This window comes from Puma concolor, chromosome E1 (assembly GCF_028749965.1).
Source record: "Puma concolor isolate L17-30 chromosome E1, mPumCon1.1.hap2, whole genome shotgun sequence".
Lineage (NCBI taxonomy): Eukaryota > Metazoa > Chordata > Mammalia > Carnivora > Felidae > Puma > Puma concolor.
Window position 1 is genome coordinate 42,645,129 of NC_141680.1, and position 22,677 is coordinate 42,667,805.

The 22,677-nt window shown below is 43.0% G+C and overlaps 1 protein-coding gene and 1 long non-coding RNA gene across 6 annotated transcripts in view; one reads left to right on the forward strand and one right to left on the reverse strand.

The window, feature by feature from the left end:
* STAT3 (signal transducer and activator of transcription 3) overlaps nt 1-22,677 on the reverse strand; it is a 69,791-nt gene that overhangs the window by 41,167 nt on the left and 5,947 nt on the right. Inside the window, exon 1 of one of the 5 annotated variants that reach the window (XM_086687349.1) lies at nt 18,857-19,256. The exons of the other annotated variants lie outside the window; for them this stretch is intronic. The gene's annotated coding sequence lies outside the window, so the exon portion shown is untranslated. Of the gene's footprint in view, nt 1-18,856; nt 19,257-22,677 lie in introns of those variants that run through there. 5 annotated transcript variants of the gene reach the window in all.
* Nucleotides 7,792-22,649, forward strand: LOC147574368 (uncharacterized). The gene is made up of 3 exons (XR_015244174.1): nt 7,792-7,834; nt 10,948-11,030; nt 22,443-22,649. It is a non-coding gene; the product is annotated as an uncharacterized LOC147574368 (long non-coding RNA).

Below are 22,677 nucleotides of genomic sequence, written 5' to 3' on the forward strand. Positions count from 1 at the left end.
TACTTCTTATGCTAATTCCACTTCCTCAATGCCCTGGGGAACAGATTAATGTATCAGATTAGCCATGTTAAATAATAAAGTCAGTTTACCTTGCCATGTCAAATGCGTGCATTTTAATGGGTCTTTGTGTCCTATGCTGAGGGAGGGAGTTTGTAACACTGTGATTTAGTGTAAGTATGTAACAGGAGAAAAGAAAGACAGGAGGGTCCCGTGGTTCTTTGATCAAGTTATCTCCTTACATAGTTCACCTAAGGATAGCTCCAGGTCCCAAAAAGACTAAAGGTGAAAACAACTATGTGATATCCAAATGAAAGAAAAAGATGGAAAGTAAGAACCTTGGTTTAAGAGCAGGCCAAATAACCAATGACTATCACTAAATTTATATGGCACTTACTATGTTCCAGGCACTGTTTTAAGCACTTGCCATCTATTTATTTACTCATTTCATCCTCACGACAACTCTGTGACCTAGATATCCCCATTTTATAGAGGAGGAAACTAGGTACAGAATTTTAAGCGATTTACCCAAGATCATACAGGTAGTCATGGCACAGAGCTGGAACCCTAATCCACATAGTCCGTTTTCAGAATTCCTGCTCTTCACCATCAGCCCAGAGTAGGAGTTTTCATTGATTTTTAAGTAACCCATGAGTCAATCATGATATCAAGCCAATGTGATCCTATGGTTTTGTTTTAAGTAAGCTGTCTGCCCAACACGGGACTTGAACTCAAAACCCTGAGATCAGGAGTCACATGATCTACCAACTGAGCCAGCCAGGTACCCCCATCTTATGGTATTTTAAACAGGCATCTACAGTGTTTGAATGAAAAATCTATCCGTCCCATTGTAAGTGGCCCGCATCTAGAATGAATCTCTAATTACATCACAATTTAAACAGTGCACTAAGAAACAAGCACATTCAGAGCAGGCAATCAGTGTGGGGAGTCCGAGAACTTGAATGTTTTGCCCAGTAAGAAGACTTGGGGAACAGGAAGTGGGGTTCCAAGAGGGTAAGACAATTACAGAAGTTTGGCTCTTCGATACGTGGAGATCTGTACGTGAAAGGGTGAAACACTTCAGAGCCAATCTGCTTCCTCGTTAACACCTACCCCAGATCCTGCCCTCTGGAGTATGCCCTCTGCCAACAGAGGTTCCCGACCCTGGCTGCAGATCAGAATTACAAGAGCAATTTTTTTTTTCTTTGAAAGTAGAGGTGCCTGGGAAATCAAACCAGATTTGTCAAAGTGGAATCACTGAGGCAGGGATCCACGTTTTGCTATTTAACATCTCTCGGATGATGCTAACGTGTGGCCACTTTGAGAACCCTGGAATGAGAGCAGGGATCAGGGTTCAACTCTGGAATCACCTGAGCGGCTTTCAGAAGCCAGATGCTGGCCCTTACTCCGGATGTACTGAATAATAATCTCCAGGCCTGGGATCCAGGCAGTTGTAATGAAGCAGAACACTGCAGTGACTGTATAAAGCCTATGGCATGAGATGAGGTTGGAGAAATATGAACCCTTGTCCAGGGGCAATAAGGAAGTCTGAAAAGTTTTAGGCAGACTGGTGACAATTTGATTTATATTTCAGAAAGATCCCTCAGGCTGCTATAATCAAGGTGAGATTTGGCAGTGGCCTGAACGGGGGCAGCAGCCTCAAAGCTGTTTTGAGGTGGACGTCTTCCAGAGATGTTAAAGAGGGAGGTGGGAGGGGGCTTGGTGACTGTCTCAAGGGCAAAGGTGACCCAGACAAAGGGAGGAGTAAGGGACAACCTTCCGGGTTCCTGCGGCCTTTGGTGTTCAAATGCAGGTTAAATGTTCACCCTGAGAAATGTCGCAGCAGTAACTCTGACGCTGGGAGAGCCGCGGGGCTGGGTGGCCTCCAAAGACTATTTGGTCTGTAAATTACAATCAGGCTCCATCCCCTCAAGACATTAAGATTGCTGCAACCCAAGAATAAATGCTTTGGGGGAAGTAGCACATTGCTATTTAACAGAAAGGGTCTGGGGCTTGTACTCTGACGCACAAACTCTCCCATTCCCCGCCCAGAAAAGGAGTCAGGTAGGGAAAAGAAAATCAGCCAGAAAGCTCAGAGCCAAAACACACATGGGCCATGATGAGAGCTTCTGACTGTCTCCCTGCATGTGCTTGCTTGCCACCAGTCCATTTTCCACATTTGATCTGAATACTCCCCTATGTTAAATCCCTCTGATGACTTTGCATTGTTCTTGGGCCGAAAAACAAAATATGTAAAATCAAAGCAGACCAGCGTTGTGCTTCCGGCACGGATCCAGGTGCCCCCACTTAGGTGTATGGGAGCAAGTGGCAGCCAGTTAGCCTCCCTGTGCTTCAGTTTCCTCACCTGTGAGAAAGGACAGACAACAGGACGTCACAGGATCACCGTAAGGACTAAATGACTCAATGTGTAGAAGCACTTAAGACACAGCTGGCACAACATGTTAAGTGTCTGTGTTATTAATGTGACCGATGGCCTGGTGAGCCCTGTCTTTCTTGCCTCGGCTGGCCCCAGCCTGCTGGCTGAGCTCCCGGCGCTCGCTCTGTTCTTCTTGTAGCTGCTCAAAAACACCAAGACGCCCCTCACCCCCCACCGGACCCTCCTTCTATCCCTGCCGCCGCCGGGGACCCGAACACCAGGACTCCATAACGGACGCGTAACCACCACCGCTGGATGCCAGCTCCACAAGAGCAGGAAGAGCCTTGGCTGCTGCCCAGGAGCGTGTTCTCCCCCTCACCCCCCAGCATCCAGCACAGTGCCCGGCTCGTGACAGGTACTCCAAAAACACGCACCGAACGAATAAACCGCGGGGATATTATCCCTCTATTGAATCAGCCAGATTCTCCCAGGCGAGGACACTGCATCTAGGAAGAGTTATTCTGAGGGCCAGGCCAACCAACCTCAAGATCAAAAGTCGCGTGCTTTACTGACTGAGCCAGTCAGGCACCCCAATTTTCATTTTTATTTTTTTAAAAAAAGTTTTTGAATGTTTTATTTTTGAGAGAGAGAGAGAGCACGCGAGCATGAGTGGGGAAGGGAAGAGGGAGACACAGAATCTGAAGTAGAGTCCGGGCTCTGAGCTGTCAGCACAGAGCCCGATGCTGGGCTCGAACCCACGAACCATGAGATCATGGCCTGAGCTGAAGCCGGACGCTTAACCAACTGAGCCGCCCAGGTGCCCCTATTATATATCTTATTTAAAGTAGGCTCCACGCCCAATGTGGGGCTTGAACTCAAAACCCCAAGATCAAGAGTTGGATGCTCTACCGACTGAGCCAGCCAGGAGCCCTTTGCCAACTCTTTAAAACAGAAAGAATATAGTCCTTGAGAAACAACTGGATTGGGCAAGCAAAGTGTCATGCCAAAATTTCCAGGCTTGAGGGCAACTGAAGGGAGAAGAAGCGCAAGAGGCTGGTAGAAGCCTGTGGGTATTGTATCTTTGGACAAAGCCCCAATTACAAAGTCAGAAAAGCATCCACTGATCTGGAATGCTATGTAAGTTATTAATATTCTTCAAAGACAGGAAATTGAAATAAACCAGAGAAAGGGAGCTTAAATTTCTGAATCTCGGTATCACAGACCCATAATATAGCTCACTACTTACTGGAGAGAAGCAAGAACCTTTCCCCAAGTTTATTCGGGCCACTTTCCCCTAAAGAGATATTAAGGTAATCCTGGTCACTTAGTACGCAGCGATGCACAACTGGGGCTGACAACACACATCCATGGATCCTGCGTTGGAACTCCTTCCTTCAAAGTTACTGTGGTTTAGGGCAGAACCTCAAATTCAAAGGGCATTTGTGGTGGTTATAAAACATGGCCCTAACTTCTTTAATACTCCTCCAATTGAGACAAGGGGTCTTTGTCCCCTCCCCTTGAATCTGGCCAAGGCCACGACTGCTCCAACCAACAGAGTACAACAGAAGTGTCGATATGCAACTTCCAAGCCTTCCGTCCGATTCTCTTAGAAGGCTCGTTCCCCAGAACCCAGCCAACACCCTGTGAGAAGCCCAAGGCAGGAGAGGCCACGTGAAGGCACTTGGTCTGCAGTCCCAGCTGAGATGAGCCTTTGACTCATCCCAGCCTGGGCATCAGATCTGTGGGTGAAGCAGCCTCCGGACGATGGCTGCCCTGGACGTTCAAGGCAGCTGGGGGCCCAGACACTGTGCAGCAAAGACAGCCACCCCTGCTGTGCCTATCTGAATTTCTGCCCACGGCATCCGTGGACGTAACAAAACGGCCGGGGCTTTGTGCCACTGAATCTGAAGGGGGTTATTGCATTTGATAACTACAGCAACATCTTTACTAACACAGTGACAGAATACCATGTTTACGGAGTCTATCTTCCGTAAGAAAAAGAGTTTGCGGGTTTTTTTATTCTAATTTTTTAAAATATATAATTTACATCCAAATTAGTTAGCATATAGTGCAACAATGATTTCAGCAGTAGATTCCTTAGTGCCCCTTACCCATTTAGCCCCTCCCCCCTCCCCCAACGCCTCCAGTAGCCCTGTTTGTTCTCCATATTTACAAGGCAAAGAGTTTGCAGTGTTAAAGGAAAAGGCTTCACTGTTAAAACTAGTTTAATAGTAAACCCCTTCTCTCTCTGTGCACTCACTCTCCATCTACAAATTGACAATCCCCAAGTTTACATCCCCAGCCCTATCCTCTCTCACGAGCTCCAGTCTTATACCTGACTGCCTATTCAGCATCTCCACTTGGATATCTAAAGAGCACCCCAAACCAACCTCCTCATTAAAGACCTCTCCCAGCCAACTTCCCCATTTTCGCAAATGACAACTCCATTTTTGCATGGGCTCAGGCCACAAGCCTTGAAAATAAGCCTGGGGGCGCCTGGGTGGCTCAGTCGGTTAAGCATCTGAGTCTTGGTTTCAGCTCAGGTCATGATCTCACAGTTTGCGAGTTCGAGCCCCACGTCGGGCTCTGCACCACTAGTGTGGAACCTGCTTCGGATTCTCTTTCTCTCTCTCTCCCTCTCTCACTGCCTGTCCTGTGCTCTCTCTTTCTCTCTCAAAATAAATAAATAAACGTTTAAAAAAAAAAGAAAAAGAAAAGAAGCCTCGATTCCAACCTCTCTCCTCTTCCTCTTCCTTCCAACATCCAATCCATTAACAAATCCTGTTGGCTCTACTTTCAGAATGTATCTAGAATGTGAGCATCTCTCACCATCTCCTCTGCTGCTACAATCTTAATCTGAGCCAGTGTCACTTCTCACCTAGCCCACCTCCTACCTCGCTGCCACCATGTGCTAAATTCCTAACTGGTCTTGGTGTGCTCACCCTTGTCCCTCCGCAGTCTAATCTCCACATTACAGATCCTTTCAAGAGAGAATTTCTATCATTCCATTCTTCTGTTCAAAGCCCACTCAGAAAAAAATCCAAACCCCTACCTCAGCCCACCAGACGACCCATTTCGCTCCTGAAGGCCTCTCTGACCTCCTTTCCCACTGCTCTCCCCTTTGCCCACACTGGTCCCCTTTCTATTTCTGGAACATACCATGCCTGCCTGGAAAGCTCTTTCCCTGGACTACTATGTGGCTCGCTCTCTGACCCCACTCACACCTCTGCACAAAATATCCCTTCACACCACTCCATGGAAGAGAGCACATCTACCCCGGCTGAGTTTTTCTTCACGGTACTCGACAGCCTCCAACATACCTCGTGTTTTTTATCTCCTTCCGCCACCGCCTGCTAGGGGATGTAAGCTGCACAAGAGCAAAGACTCTCTTTTGCTCACTGCTACTTCCCCAGTACCTACAGGATGTTCAAACATCTGTTGACTAAATGAATGAAAATTATATAAGTGTGTGTGTGTGTGTGTGTGTGTGTGTGTGTGTGTGTGTGTGTGTTTTAATCTGCAACATTCTTCTAGCACAGAGAAGACTGAAATGCCTTAAAAAGCTAATGAACTTCATGGAAGAACATACACTGGTCTTCCTTCAGCATGAGCTAATAGGTGCAATGATTCATGCAGATTTACCAGAAGAGACAAGCAAATGACAAAATTTCCCAAAAGAAGAGCTTATATTAAAACGCAAGCCTCAGAAGAAAAATTTGTGAAATACAAAGCTAGGGACACCTGGCTGGCTCGGTTGGTGGAACATGGGACTCTTTGATCTCGGGATTGTGAGTTCAAGCCCTGTGGTGGTCTCAGAGATTGCTTAAGGAAACAAAAATAAAACAAAATTTGAAAAAACCTTAAAAAAATAAAATATAATAAAGTTAAACGGATATAGTCGTTTCTCCTTAAATGCAATAATGAGACTTTAGCACCCTGATATCATCTAAAAGAGGGTATATTTCACGGCATGTGCCTGTTGGTAGTTATCTGGGAATCTAAGAAATTACAGCCTAACTTAATATTGACATACAGACACTGAAATAAGGCATCTCAGAAAACAGAAAAACACTTGGATGAGTAAGTTTATTTTGAGATATTCCCAAAGTAAAAGGTCTAAGACCCAACCTACAGTCATAGTAAACTGCTTTACACAGTAAATCAATTGCCTGCTCTTCAATGCTTTGCCCTCAAGACACTTGGGCTCCAACTCAATAACAAAAAAACATTTCTGCTATTGTTGTTCAAGAGCTCTTAAAATATATAAAATCCAACCTGCTCACTTTACAGACATGGAAACAGACCATTGACGTGAGCGTCGGGAACAAAATCCAGCAGGCAGCCTCTTGACTTAGTTTCCGGTTCTTTCCACCACACTATGACTTAAGAGGCAAGGAGTGGATCAAGCCTTAAACTTTATAACTGGAAAAAATGTGGTTAGAGAGGAAAAGACGACTGACTGCAAAGAGAAAATCCTCTACCCAGGCAGAAAATGAGGGTCATAGTTGTTATTCTCTTGAAGAGGTATTTTGTTTTTGGGCTTAAAAAAAAAAAAAAAAGTTGACCACATAAATGTGACCTCACCAGAGAAAAATGCACAGAAACAAAATGCATCATTTCTCAGAGGTTTTCTTTCCTTGTTGCTCAGTGTACTGAGATATAATGGACACATCACATCATGTTACTTTTAGGTGCACGAACTAATGGTTTGATATTGTGAAATGACCACCAGAAGCTCAGCTAATGTTTTTTCTTGAGATGAGAACGTTTAAGATCTATTCTCTTAATAATACAATACAGTATTATTAACTATGGCCACCCTGGTATATATTATACCATCTCACAGGTTTTCTGGCCCATCTGTGACATTTAAGAGGACACATGTAAAGGTGTCACTGGTTCCCTAAACACTTGAGTGCCTCTGCCAAGCCACGAGGGACAGAAAACTGGAGAATTCATAGTCCCCAGCAGAGCAAGAGGAATGTACAACGTCGGGGGCCACACAACTCTAAAACAAGGCAAATAGTGCTCGTGGGAGTTGTACAATCTGGTCCGTACTGTCAAAGAAGATATGGTTTTGAAAGAAGAGCAGACATGTAACAAGATAATTACATGTACATGGAAATTACATGTAAATGGACATGAGAAGGCAGATACTTTACAAGGTATAGTCTCTCCAGGAGAAATGGTAACGCTAGAGAGGAAGGGGTAACCAGTCTCGGCACTGGGAATTAGCATGTGCAAACACACAAGTGCTCCAGAGAACATGACATAGGTCTCTTGGTTCACCATGATCCAAAACCTCACGAAAGTGGTAGTAAAGCAGGGGCAGTGGGTATAAACCCACAAGGACAAAGAATGGGAAATGACGTAACAGTGGACAAAAGCTATCAATAAAGTTCTGGAATCCAGAAAGTGGAGACATGATCACTGACCTAGAACAGCTGAGAAAACTAAATAGTAAGTGCCTGCAGAAGGGATTTCTAACCAGAGGTACACTGTATGACCCCCCCCAAAAGTTCAAAGTTGGAGAGGGTAGGTACGGTTGATGGCAGGGATGAAATGTTTAGCTGAAAATAAGAGAACTCACTGAAAAATCTGTATTATTCAAACTCCCCCAAATAACTACCTCTCTCTGAACCCAGCAAGAGACAGAGTACTTACTGTCTGGAGAAAGCCAAGTACAGACCTGGGGACACCAGACACAGACGAGGGCGAGATGTTCACTGAACTAAAACAACAGAGATTAGGTGAGAAGCTACATACATCAGGTCCCAGAATCCCGGCAGCCAGGGCTTTCCCCAATCACTCCACAGTGAAGCTCGACAAGCACATAAGACCATTCAACTTGAACTAAGAACTAAAAAGTACTACACTTTTTGTTTCAAGTAAGCTCTAAGTCCAACATGGGACTTGAACTCACAACCCCGAGATCAAGAGTCACATGCTCTATCAACTAAGCCAGCCAGGTGACTCTAAGAACTACCACACTTTTGAAGAAAACCTCCAACGTGAGAGAGAAAGAGAGCGAGACAGAGAGACAGAGAGAGGGGAGAAGGGAGAGAGAGATGAACACAAAGAGGAACCCAAGAATCAGAGAATACTAGGAGCATATAAACATTTCACAAAACTATGAAACCTTCAGAGAGACAAGTTAGACACATTAAACAGGATTAGGATGAAAATAAAGATGAGAAAGACAATGATAACTGAAAAAGGACTCTGGAAATTGAAAATGACAGCCAAGCTTAAAATTAAGTAGATGGCTTGAAATATAGAGCCAAGGAAACATCCTAGAAGATACTCTAAAACAAAAAAGATGGAATACAGAAGCAGAGGGGAGACAAAACAAAACTCTGATGATCCAATATCTGACCAAGAGGATTCCCAGAAAAAGAGCAGGGAAAAATGGTAAGGCAGGAATTATCAAAAGAAAGAATAAGAATTTCCCTTTCCAGATGGAAAGGGGCCCATCTACTACCCAGTCCAATGAATGAAAACTGACCCACACTAAGGCACATCCAGGGAGATTTCAACACAGGAAATAAGTTATACAAGCTTCCAGAGAAAAGAACCGGGTCTCTTGGAGAAGATCAGAAATCAGAACAGCATCGACTTTCGGCACAAACACTGAAAGATTCAAAGCCAACTGAGCCAGCAAGGCCTTCAGAATGATGAGCAAATGATGTGATGCCCAAATAAGCATTCAAGTGCGAAGAAAAATAAAAGATATTTCGGATAACTCGGGTACTCAAAAAACTGACTTTCCACACACCTTTTCTTGATAGCATGTTACTGGAATGTGTGCTTCAGCAAATGAAGAAGACAGGGGATCTGGGAAAAAGGGAATCCAACATAAGAGACCCTGACTGTAGCAGGACAGGAATGGGGGTGGGGGTGATTGCCAAGAAAATAAAGACTGGATGGCCAGTGTGTTTAAGCATTTGAAGTAAACTGCCAGGCATTTGAGAAACCTGCCAGAGCATTTGGGGGAAGTTGGCAGTAGATATAAAGAAAACTAAGCAAGTTTTAAAAATAAAAATATTAACTCCAGGAAAAAAAACAAATATTTGTATATGAAAGGAAACGCAATCGTAATACGCTGCTTGGCTTACCAGTGAGCAATACTTAGTCAAAATAATACACATCGTTGGCAGTTTAGCCCCAGTGGATTAAAACTTATGACCACTCTACTATAAGGGATGGGAAGGAACAGTGGTGGCGAAAGAAATACATCCTCACCAATGACAACAGGAAGTTAAACAGTATCTAAAATTTTGATAGGTCAAAAACGGCAGTGTAAGCATATTACTGAAAAGCACGAAAGTAAATAGGAGCAGAAAAAGCCCAATACTTGGAAAGTGGCAATCTGGGAAGCACTCTGCTTAGAAGTAAGGAGGAGTGGGACAGAGGACTGTTGTTTGCGATGTAAGTCAACGTCTTCAATTTCTAAATTATTGATATGCATTTTTGGGTAAGAATCATAATTCTGTTTTCAAGTGAAATGCTTAATGCCAAGATCAAATAAAATGTAGGTACCAGCCTTTCATCGTCCCTCGGAAGGAACCTCCTTACTTCACTCATTCATCCATCTGTTCATTCAGAAAAGAAAAACACACCAGTCAGGAGCCAAGAGCCAGGTATGGAGTGACGAACGAAACAGGTCTCTGCCCTCCTTGAGATGGAGGAAGACAGACAAGTAAATAAGGAAGTAATTACCACTTGTGATAAGAGCAGTAAGATGACAGGATAGTGAGTGACTGGGGTCAGGCTGGCATGCTGTAGATAGTCAGGGAGGGGCGCCTGGGTGGCGCAGTCGGCGTCGGGCTCTGGGCTGATGGCTCAGAGCCTGGAGCCTGTTTCCGATTCTGTGTCTCCCTCTCTCTCTGCCCCTCCCCCGTTCATGCTCTGTCTCTCTCTGTCCCAAAAATAAATAAACGTTGGAAAAAAAAAAAAAAAAAAGATAGTCAGGGAAGGCATCTTGGAGGAAGTAACTATTTGTCCTGGCTTCTAAAGGAAAACAGACCTCTTGATGTTAAAAACTTAGCTTCGAGTTTCCAGGACCAAAAAGACAGTGTAAATTCAAATGTTAAAATGGCAGGTGTATGCATAGGAATTCTTTTTTTTTTTTTAATGTTTATTTATTTTTGAGAGACAAAGTGCATGCGGGGGAGGGGCAGGTGGAGAGGGAGACAGAATCCGAAGCAGGCTCCAGACTGAGCTGTCAGCACAGAGCCCCATGCAGTGCTCGAACTCCCGAACCATGAACCGTGAGATCACGACCTGAGCCGAAGTGTGGCTTAACCAACTGAGCCACCCAGGCATCCCTTAGGAGACTTGGCTGCTCCAACTCCTCACCGAGACCAAAGGCCTGGTCTCCTGCCCAGAGTGGCCTTTAAACTAAAACTCCTTGGTAAAGACATAGATAAATGCCACACTCCCAACCCCATGTTAAGCCGTTGTCTTCTCCCTTTTTTTGGTAAGGTTCCATTTGCTTTTTGCCTCTGTAGGTTTCCCCAGTTTTTTTTTGAACGCTCAGTTTATCTAGCATTTCTTGGTGTTTTGCACAACAGGGTTTTCAGTGTATCCAGTCTACCACAGAGCTGCAACAGAAGTCAGGATGAGACAAGAACAGGAATTTAAGAAAACTTCAGAGGTAACGCTGACAGGATTTGCAGATGACTTGAAGAGAAGCAGGGGTATGAGGAAACAGGGAAATGAAAGAGATTCCCAGATTTGGGGTTTGCACAACGGGGTACATGATGATGCCATTTACTTCGACTGGGGAAAACTGAGTGGGGAGAACAGCACAAGCTTGTGACAAGAAGCTTTAAGAGTTGTGTTTTAGGCAAGATGCACGGGAGACAACACCAAGCTGTCTGAGGGGAAATGTCAGGTAGGCAGCAGGACACAGGGATCGGGAGCCTGGAGAGGCCCAGGTTGGGAGTACACCCCTGGTAATCATCAGAATGGAGATGATGTTTAAAGCCAAAATAATGGATGAGATAACCTGGGGACAGAATATAGAAGAAGGAAGGAAAAGAAAGCCCCAGACGGAGGCCTGAGGTTCTTCAAACATGAGTGTTCGGGTAGAGGATGAACCAGGAAAGGAAGCTGGGAAAGCCCAGTAAGACAAAGAAAAACCAGAGGAATAGGCTGTCACAGAAGCCATTTCATTTCATTTCGTTTTGTGAGAGAGAGAGAGTAAGAGCAGGGGAGAGGGGCAGAGGGAGGGAGAGGGAGGGAGAGAGGGGGAGAGAGAGAGAGAGAGAGAGAGAGAGAGATACATTTAGACATTTGAGAAATATGGGCAGCTGCTCAACCAACTCAGCCACCCAGGCACCCCCACAGTGTTTAAAGAAAAAAGGTTATTTGGGGCTCCTGGGTGGCTCAGTCAGCCACCCAGTTGGTGTCCGACTTCAGCTCAGATCATGATCTCACAGCTCATGAGTTCCAGCCCCACGTCGGGCTCTGTGCTGACAGCTCAGAGCCTGGAGCCTGCTTCGGATTCTGTGTCTCCCTCTCTCTCTGCCCCTCCTCCATTCGTGCCATGTCTCTGTCTCTCAAGAATAAACATTTAAAAAAAATTAAAGAAAAAAGGTGTTCACTTGTGTCCAATATCACTAAAAGGGTGAGCAAAATGGTGACAGAACCCATCCAATGTGGTACTGTAGAAGTCTCTGGTAATACTCCAGCCCACCATACCTAGTCTTTCCATCAATTAGGTTAATGTTTCTGAACCCCAAGATAAATTCATCAAGATCACAAAGGTACTCAACCCACTCTTGTTACTTTTCTTCCTAAAAGAAAAGTCACACTGGAAGACTATTGTTTCACTTTTGTCACTTAATCTGACACACACAAAGTAATTTTTTTAAATTTTTTAAATGTTTTTATTTATTTTTGAGAGAGAGAGAGAGACAGAGCATGAGCAGGGGAGAGGCAGAGAGAGAGAGACACGGGATCCAAAGCAGGCTCCAGGCTGTGAACTGTCAGCACAGAGCCTGACGTGGGGCTTGAACTCACAAACCATGAGATCATAACCTGAACCGAAGTCGGACGCTCAACCAACTGAGCCACACAGGCATCCCAATAAGTAATTTAAAAGGGCCCAAGAAGAATGATCTCTAGAGATAGTGATTATTCTCCCTCAAGAGATTTAGAAATCTCCAGAATTTCTCCACTATTCCAATCTACCTAGGGTCAGAAATGTTCAGGTCTTAAGAAGGAATCAACAGGGGCGCCTGGGTGGCGCAGTCGGTTAAGCGTCCGACTTCAGCCAGGTCACGATCTCGCGGTCCGTGAGTTCGAGCCCCGCGTCAGGCTCTGGGCTGATGGCTCAGAGCCTGGAGCCTGTTTCCGATTCTGTGTCTCCCTCTCTCTCTGCCCCTCCCCCGTTCATGCTCTGTCTCTCTCTGTCCCAAAAATAAATAAACGTTGAAAAAAAAAAAATGTTAAAAAAAAAAGAAGGAATCAACACTATCCAACGTATTACATGTAACAGCTGAGAGATTAACCATAAAGATCAGTATTTAAATCTGTACTCTGGACTATGGCCCTCTGGCCAGCCCTAGACCCAGGAGGTTCTGAAAATTAAATTTAGGGGGAGGAGGGAGGCAAGTACTTCATTTCATTGTCCTCAGTACTCTAACCATAAGCATCCCCAAATTTGTTTCTGTATGAGCTTGAATTCCAGAAGAGATATTTATGCCAGTTAAAAACGTTTTAAGGAAGAAAAATTAAATACATCCAAAATATACATAGAACTCTTAAAACTCTCTCAAAAAAACAACCCAACTTAAAAATGGGCAAAACATCTGAACAGGCATCTCACCAAAGAAATACCCATGGCAAATATGCATATGAAAAGATGCTCTTCATCATACACCCATAGGGAACTGCAAATTAAAACAATGATACCACTACACCCTTATTAGAATGGTCGAAATCTGGGGCACCTGGGTGGTGCAGTAAGTTAAGCATCCAACTCTTGATCTCAGCTCAGGTCATGATCTCACAGTTTGTGAGTTCGAGCCCCGCATCGGGCTCTGGGCTGATGGTGTGGAGCCTGCTTGGGATTGTCTCTCCTTCTCTCTGCCCCTCCCTTGCTTGTGCTCGCGCCTGCGTTCACTAGCTCTCTTTCTCTCTCTCTCAAAAATAAATAAAAAACTTAAAAAACTTAAAAAAAAAAAATGGTCGGAATCCAAAATACTGACAACAGCAAATGCTCATTCATTGTTGGCGAGAATGCAAAATGGTACAGACACTTAGGAAGATAGTTTAGCAGTTTCTTATAAAACTAAACATACTCTTAACATATGATCTAGCAATCGTGATCCTTGGTATTTAACCAAATTAGCTGAAAATGTGTATCTACACAAAAACCTGCACATGAATATTTATAGCAGCTTTATTCATAATTGCCCAAACTTGGAATCAATCAAGATGTCCTTCAATAGGTGAGTGGATAAACAAACTCTGGTACACAGAGACAATGGAGTATTAATCAGCAATACAAAGAAACAAGACTATCAAGCCACAAAAAGACAGGGAGTGTTGCTAAGCGAAGGAAGGCACTCTGAAATTGGTACACACTGTCTAATTCCATCTATATGGTATTCTGGAAAAGACAAAACTATGGAGACAGTAAAAACGATCTGGCTGCCAGTGGTTTGGGAGAGGGATGAGACGGTTTGGGAGCACGGGATTTTTGGGGCAGTGAGATTACTTTATGTGACACTGTAATGGAGGATACAAGTCTTCATCCATTTGTCAAAATCCACAGAACGTGTAACAAAGTGAACTCTAATGTTAACTGTAGGCTTCCTGTTAATAAAGTATCAATATTGGCTCAAGGGGCACCTGGCTGGCTCAGTCAGTGGAGCTTGGGACTCTTGATCTTGGGGTTGTGAGTTCAAGCCCCACATATGGTATAGAGATTGGGGCACCTGGGTGGCTCAGTCAGTTAAGTGTCTGACTTCGGCCAGGGTCATGATCTCACGGTTCATGGGTTCAAGCCCCACGTCAGGCTCTGTGCTGACAGCTCAGAGCCTGGGGCCTGCTTCAGATTCTGTGTCTCCCTCTCTCTCTGCCCCTCCCCCACTCATGCTCTGTCTCTCTCTGTCTCTCTCTCTCTCTCTTAAAAATAAATGAACTTTAGGGGCGCCTGGGTGGCGCAGTCGGTTAAGCGTCTGACTTCAGCCAGGTCACGATCTCACGGTCCGTGAGTTCGAGCCCCACGTCAGGCTCTGGGCTGATGGCTCAGAGACTGGAGCCTGTTTCCGATTCTGTGTCTCCCTCTCTCTCTGCCCCTCCCCCGTTCATGCTCTGTCTCTCTCTGTCCCAAAAATAAATAAACGTTGAAAAAATAAATAAATAAAATAAATGAACTTTAAAAAATTGTATTTAAAAACATATATATACTGGCTCATCAATAGTAACAAATGTACAGCACACTAATGCAGGATGTTCATAACTGAAGAATCTCTGGGGGAGAGAGAGGAGAGGGTATATGGGAACTCTGTACTTTCTGCTCTATTTTTCTATAAACCTAAAATGGCTCTAAAAATATATATGCATATATATATATATATATATATATATATATATAGTCTATTAATTTTTAAAATGTCTGAGTTGGGAAGCCTGGGTGGGTCAGTCAGTTAAGCGTCCCTCTTTCGGTTTTGGCTCAGGTCATAATCTCATGGTTCATGAGATCAAGCCCCACATTGGGCTCTGCACTAAATTAGCGCAGAGACTGCTTGGGATTCTCTCTCTCCCACTCTCTCTGGCCATCCCCTGAGCACACGCTTGTACTCTCTCAAAATAAATAAAACAAAAAAAATGTATGAGTTGATGGGGCGCCTGGTTAGCTCAGTCAGTGAAGCATGCAACTCTTGGTCTCAGGGTTATAAGTTTGAGCCCCACGTTGGCTATAGAGATTACTTATACTTAAAAAATCTTATGGGACACCTGGGTGGCTCAGTTGGTTAAGCATCCGACTTTGGCTCAGGTCACGATCTCATGGTTTGTGAGTTCAAGCCCCATGTCAGGCTCTGTGCTGACAGCTCAGAACCTGGAACCTGCTTCAGATTCTGTGTCTCCCTCTCTTTCTGCCCTTCCTTCACTCACACTCTGTCTCTGTCTCTCTCTCAAAAATAAATAAACGCTAAGAATTAAAAAATAATAATAATCTTAAAGAAAAAACAAAAAAACAAAATAAAATAAAATGTATGAGTTGAGCTTTATGAAAAATATCTTTAAAGATAAATCTGACCCATGGGGGTGCCTAGGTGGCTCAGTCAGTTAAGCGTCTGACTTCGACTCGGGCCACGATCTCTCAGTTCGTTGAGTTCAAGCTCCACATCGGGCTGTCTGCTGTCAGCACAGAACCCTCTTTGGATCCTTTGCTCCCTCTCTCTCTGCCCCTCCCCTGCTTGTGCGCTCTCTTTCTCTCTCTCTTTCAAAAATAAACATCAAAAAAAACTTTTTAAGAAAATCTGGCCCACAAAGTTTAAATTATATTCAAGATAGAATATGAGCTATCTCCCCATAAATAAAAATGTTCTATTGAGTCTTCTCAAAATGAATAATATACTTGGAAAAATAAGTCACCTCATGTACATCATAGTTTTGCATGATGTAAGCACTCAGAAAAGATGATCTTATCGCATCCACATAAGAGGTTATGAAAAGGCTCAATTACTCATGAAATTATAATTCAACAATGTGAGGTAGTGGACATGGTTTAAAAAGAGAAAGAAAAAAATGAAGAATTTAGAAACATCACTGCATCGGGGGCAGTTCATGATCTAAATTCTAAAAACCACACAGGGATGGATGGATGGATGGATGGATGGATGGATGGATGGATGGATCATCACACTCATGCAGAACCTGACCTGAAGCATGAATTCAGGTGGGATTTTCCAGTCAATCACTCAGCCAAAGAGAACCCGGAGGTGGCTAAGATAATGTAACAATCCTGTCAAGTAGACTTTGTTCCCATTTTACAGATAAGGACAGAAATGTTAAGTGACCACAAAGATAATTATACAAGCAGAACACAAACTTGGGAGTCTTCAAATTCCCAGGCTAGTGGAATCAAATTATCTGTTTCTAAGTCTTATCTCTACTATGTGATCTCTGACACGAAAATTCCTCCTCTAATTGGTTATACAAACAATTACAAGAAAGGAACATGAGAATTTTATTTACATTACATGCAATAAATCAAAGTTAACTTCATTATAAAGACACGTCTGAAACAGATACGTCCGAAATTTATTATAAAGACGTGTCTGAAAATAATTAAAGCAGCCAGAAACTGTCTTAATATATATAGCCCATCAGTAAAACAAGACTAAACATTAATCTGGTAAGGGTCATGATTCTTTCGGTAACCATAATCCACCACTGATTAATATTAAGGTCCATAAATACCAAGAAGAGTAAACAGAATTAAAAGAAATCTCCAGGGGCACCTGGATAGCTCAACTGGTGAAGCGTGTGACTCTTTTTTTAAGTTTGTTGTTTGTTTGTTTATGTATATATGTATGTAATCTCTATACCCAGCATGGGGCTCAAACTCACAACCAGGGTGGTATGCTCCTCCCACTGAGCCAGCCAGGCACCAAGAGTATGGGACTCTTGATTTGGGGATGGGGTGTACAGATTACTTAAAATCTTTAAGAAGAGAAACAAATAAAAAGAGAGAAAGAAAGAAATCTTTTTTTTTTCTTAGTAAACTACAGTTCTATCGTTTATCTTTCTCTCTAAAACAACAACGATTTCTAAACCCTGTAACATGACTTCACCAATCTGTTTTTTTTTTTTTTTTCAACGTTTATTTATTTTTGGGATAGAGAGAGACAGAGCATGAACGGGGGAGGGGCAGAGAGAGAGGGAGACACAGAATCGGAAACAGGCTCCAGGCTCTGAGCCATCAGCCCTGAGCCCGACGCGGGGCTCGAACTCATGGACCGCGAGATCGTGACCTGGCTGAAGTCGGACGCTTAACCGACTGCGCCACCCAGGCGCCCCAGACTTCACCAATCTGAAAGAAGACTTTACAGCTTATCGGCCTTTAAAGCGGCGTTTCTCAAACTAAGGACCACCTGCATCAGAATATCTGACTGCCTGTTAAAATGACCTTAGATCTAGTAAATCAGACTCCCTGGGGCAAAATCATTGAGTCTTCTTTTTCTTTTTTACAACAAGTACGGTGGGGGTTCTTGTGCTAAAATCTTTAGACCAGCACTTTTCAAACTTTTTGCTCTCAGGACCCCTCTATATCCTTAAAAATAAGGACCCCAAAGGTTGCACCTATCTGTACTTACTGTATTTGAAATTAAAACAGAAATTTAAAAAATATTTATTAACTCATTTTAAAAATAATAAACCTATGTTAACATAAGTAACATTTCTATGAAAAATAACTTTATTTTCCAACACAACAACAACAAAAATTAGTGGAAAGAGTGACACTGTAAAAGTTTTGGAAATTTCTCTAATGCCTGGCTTAATAGAAGACAGATGGATTCTCATATCTGCTATTGCATGTGATCGGTTGCAGTATGTGGCTTTGAAGCACATGAAGAAAATGTGACGTCACGCTAGTTGGAAGAGGGAGGAGAGTATCTTAATAGCCCTTTCAGATAATTTTGGATATTCCTTAACACCACACCCAAATTCAACAAGTGTAGTTTCTTTTTTTTTTTTTTTTTTTTAATGTATACTTATTTTTGAGAGAGAGAGAGAGAGAGAATGAGGAGCACAGGCTAGCAGGGGAGGGGCAGAGAGAGAGGAAGGCAGATAACCAGAAGCAGGCTCCGCCCTATCAATGCGAAGCCCAACTTGGGGCTTGAACCCATGAACTGTGAGATCATACAAACTTGAGCCAAAGTTAGATGCTCAACCAGCCAAGCCACTCAGGTGCCCCAACAAGTGTTAGTTTCTTTCTTTCTTTCTTTCCTTCTTTTTAATGTTTATTTATTTTGGGGAGAGGGAGAGAAAGAGCATAAGCAGGGGAGGGGCAGAGAGAGAGGGAGACACAGAATCTGAAGCAGTCTCCAGGCTCTGAGCTGTCAGCACAGCCTGACGCAGGGCTTGAACTCATGAACTGCAAGATCATGATCTGAGCCAAAGCTGGATGCTTAACCAACTGAGCCCACCCATGTGCCCCAGCAAACGGTAGTTTCTTAAAGATTCGATGCAATGTGGATTGAATTCTGTTGGATTTCAATGAACTTTTCATACTCAGCTGCATTGAGATCCATTGATCTATCCTGCATTTTGAATAGAATGTTTTCCCAAGCATGATTTAGTAATGTACTGCATTAATCATTTGGAAAACACTATTTCAGAGACACATAGACTTTCCAGATGTCAACACATTTCATTATAATAAAACTATTAAAAAGTCACATTTGTTTTACCATAAAAAAATTACATTCATTAATATGGGAAAGCCGTCAAACTCACAATTTTTCTTGCAAATTTTCTCAAATTCTGATTTTCATTCGAAAGCTTAAACTTTGTCATTGGCAACAAACATTATCGGTTGTTTTCCTTGAAGAGACAGCTTCTTTTCTTTCTTTTTTGAGAAAATGTCTAACAATATCCCAGTTGGTCTGTTATTCTTTCAAAGAAAAAATGAAAAAAGCAGCTAGTTGGAGACTGTAATTGAAATGTTTCCACAAGAGCTCTTCCTTGAGACAACCATCATACTTCCTTACCCAGCAGAAGTGTTTTTTATACATGCCTCCCATTTCATCACAGAGTATCAAAAAGGCACATTCTCCACAGTTGAAAGATAATGAAATTAATATTGTTTACTGTTGTATCATGGACATTCTTAAGTGAAGTCAGTTTTTCTTTCTGAGAGCGCACTAAGTACAATAACTAGTGTAAATGCCAACTAAATAAAAGGCACAAATAACATTATGTAAATGGCTTTGAAATTGAACTCAAAGACACCCCCCACCATCGCCCGCCGGGCGCCCCCGGGAGATCTGTGGACCACACTCTGAGAAGTGCCCCTATAGACAACTCAAACAAAAACATCAATGAGCAGCTCCTGCAAGGGAACAATACAAAAACTAAAAAAACGGCTCCTGTCCCCATTTCCCCAAGGACACAAAAGAGTGTGTTGTGTTTTAGGCCTGGCGTGGTAGAAATTAATGGAAGCTGGGCTCTGGCATCACAGGTATATGAACAACACGCTTTCAAAAAAATTGAGTGGGCAGCAGGCACAACGTGAGGGTGGGGGAGTTGCAATATTCCTACCTGCCCAAGTGACAGACTGGAGTTTCATTTAGTGACACAGCTAGGCTTCTCCCTAGATAGAATTAATGCTTCAGAAGAAGAATCTGCATTCTGTTAACAGAAAAGCTACATTTCTAAACAGTATGCGTACGATGATTAAAACATTTAAAGTACAGATGTACAGGGGCGCCTGGGTGGCGCAGTCGGTTAAGCGTCCGACTTCAGCCAGGTCACGATCTCGCGGTCCGTGAGTTCGAGCCCCGCGTCGGGCTCTGGGCTGATGGCTCAGAGCCTGGAGCCTGTTTCTGATTCTGTGTCTCCCTCTCTCTCTGCCCCTCCCCCGTTCATGCTCTGTCTCTCTCTGTCCCAAAAAAATAAACGTTAAAAAAAAAAAATTTAAAAAAAAAATAAATAAATAAATAAAGTACAGATGTACAGATTTATTCATATGTGACTGAAGACAAATATGAGGATATTTACAATACTGTTTTTTCTTTTTTTTATATGTTTGTTTATTTTGAGCAAGAGAGAGTGTGTGTGTGTAAGCAGATGAAGGGCAGAGAGAGAGGGAGACAGAGGATCTGAAATGGGCTCTGTGCTGAGAGCAGACAGCCCAATGTGGGCGTCGAACTCAGGAACCATGAGATCATGACCAGAGCCGAAGTCAGATGCTTAACCAACTGAGCCACCCAGGTGCCCCCACCATATGGTTTTCTGTCTTTATATTTTGCAATCTATGACTATCATTAGATTAAACAAATTATTAAAATAAAAAAATATTTTAAAAAGGGGGGGGGGCACCTGGCTGGCTCAGCCTGTAAAGCAGGTGACTTTTGATCTTGGCGTCCTAAGTTTGAGTCCCATGTTGAGGGGCAGACTGTCCTTAAAAAAAAAAAAAAAAAAAAAAAAAAAAAACTAAATAAATTATGACATCCACAGCCTGAATACTACTATGCAGGTCTTAAAAACATGAGGCAGACATAAACACATTCACATGCAGTGTTTGATAAAGTGACAAAAAGTAAGAAACAGAGTTATGTGTATAATGTGCTACTGTGGAAAAATTAGATGTGGGTAACTAGCTGTCCCTGGGAAAGAGATTTCAGAGGATAAGGTGAAAAGAAAATTCCACTAACTACAAACCTTTTCGTACTGATTAAACTTTTTTTCCCTAAAATATTGCTTTTACCATAAAGAAACCTGCAGTCTGGGCACCGAAAAACAAGACTGATATATTCTTGCTGCAAATCTGTGGTTAAGACTAGCATTCATCTTTCCTAGGGAAAGGGGAAGTGGTTAAATCCACGGACTGGATGGTGTGTGGGTCTTCTCTCTGCCCCACCTGCAGCCTCATTCTCCCTTGCTTGGAAGATATTCTCACTGGGTATATAAGAATGGTACTCTCATTGTAAATCTCAAGGTAAACTGAGGCAGGAGTCTATGGCATCACACAGCTGTATAGAGGGCACTTCTGATCCTTGGGATATTTCTGCAGAAATAGGATTTTTTTTAAATTAATAAGCTCTGGGGCACCTGGGGTGGCTCAGTCGGTTAAGGGTTCGACTTCAGCTCAGGTCATGATCTTGCGGTTGCCGAGTTTGAGCCCCGCATCGGGCTCTGTGCTGACAGCTCGGAGCCTGGAGCCTTCTTCCGATTTTGTATCTCCTTCTCTCTCTGCCCCTCCCCTGCTCGCAACACTGTCTCTCTCTCCCTCAAAATAAAGAAGCATTACAAAATTAAAAAATAAATAAATAAAAATTAATTAATAAGTTTTACTTTTTTAAGCAATTTTATTCAAAGCAAAACTGAGCCGAAAATAAAGAGTTCCCATAAACCTCCTGTCCCCCAACAGCAACATCCTCCCCCACTATCGACATGTGGCACCACAGTGGTACACCGAGGAGCAGGGATTTTAGATGGCTCCATGAACCCAGTATTCTCCAACACAGTTATTAGGACCCTAAAGTGTCCCACGTGCTTCTAACCACTTACAGTCCACCCTTATTTATGCACTTAAACACAAAAGGAAATAACACACAGAATTTAGAATAAATATTGACATGGCTTCAGAATGCTTCAATTATTCCACCTGCCCCTATCCATAAGACAGTTACCACCCTAACTATGCTTTATTTGTGTTAAAGTTCCAATAAATTCGCTTTCCCTAAACATACTGATAAAACGGGGCCCAAATACAAAACTGATTTGTCAGACAAAATCAGATTAAATATTTATCGTGTCTAAACCACAAGTAGAAAAAAAATTCAAAGGCCGACTATTTTAATGCTAACCTGATGCAATACTGCACTTTGTTTGGTTTACCGGAGAGGTAATTACTCGGCTAACATCTGGGCTTTGGGGTTTTGAGGATTACACTGGTGGGGAGAAAAAGGGAGAACAAAGGAAAGTGTAATGCTTTCCGTTTGGTCAGAAAAAGTGTTTGCTAAACAGCAAAAACAAAATTAACCTTAGAAAAGATGTGAAAAAAACATGCATTTTAGGAAGATTTCACCTAAGCAGGTGCTCAAGTTCAGACTCAAATCCTCCATTTCTCATAACCAGAATGAGTGGTCAGGAGGTCAGGATACCGAAAACTAATAAAATCAATCGACAAAGCGGGAAAACAGGTGGTTAACACCAGACCGGGCAGGGTTTTCCTAAATTGAGCTCACCTTCGCTAATCTAAATCAGTTTTCAGAAACGGCTTCTACAAAAACTACCCAAATATCCCCCTAATAATTTGTGCTCCTCCTCCACAATAGGGAAGCCATTTATTTACCAGAAAGTTTACTTTCTCTTTCAGGCTCTGCTGGCTTCCTCCTGCCCCACATTCGGGCCAGAAGCAACGGGGCGGCCTTTCTTTCCTGACTTCTCGGATCCCAAACTGGAGAGCTAGTGTGAGAAAACCAGTTTCAAGGAGAAGCTGAGTGGTTCTTCTTAACCACAAGGCTATTCTGAATACAGATGCGTTTGCAAAGGAAAGTTACAAGAAAACAAAGCTCTACTCCTCCCGTGAAAACATACGCACACACACACAC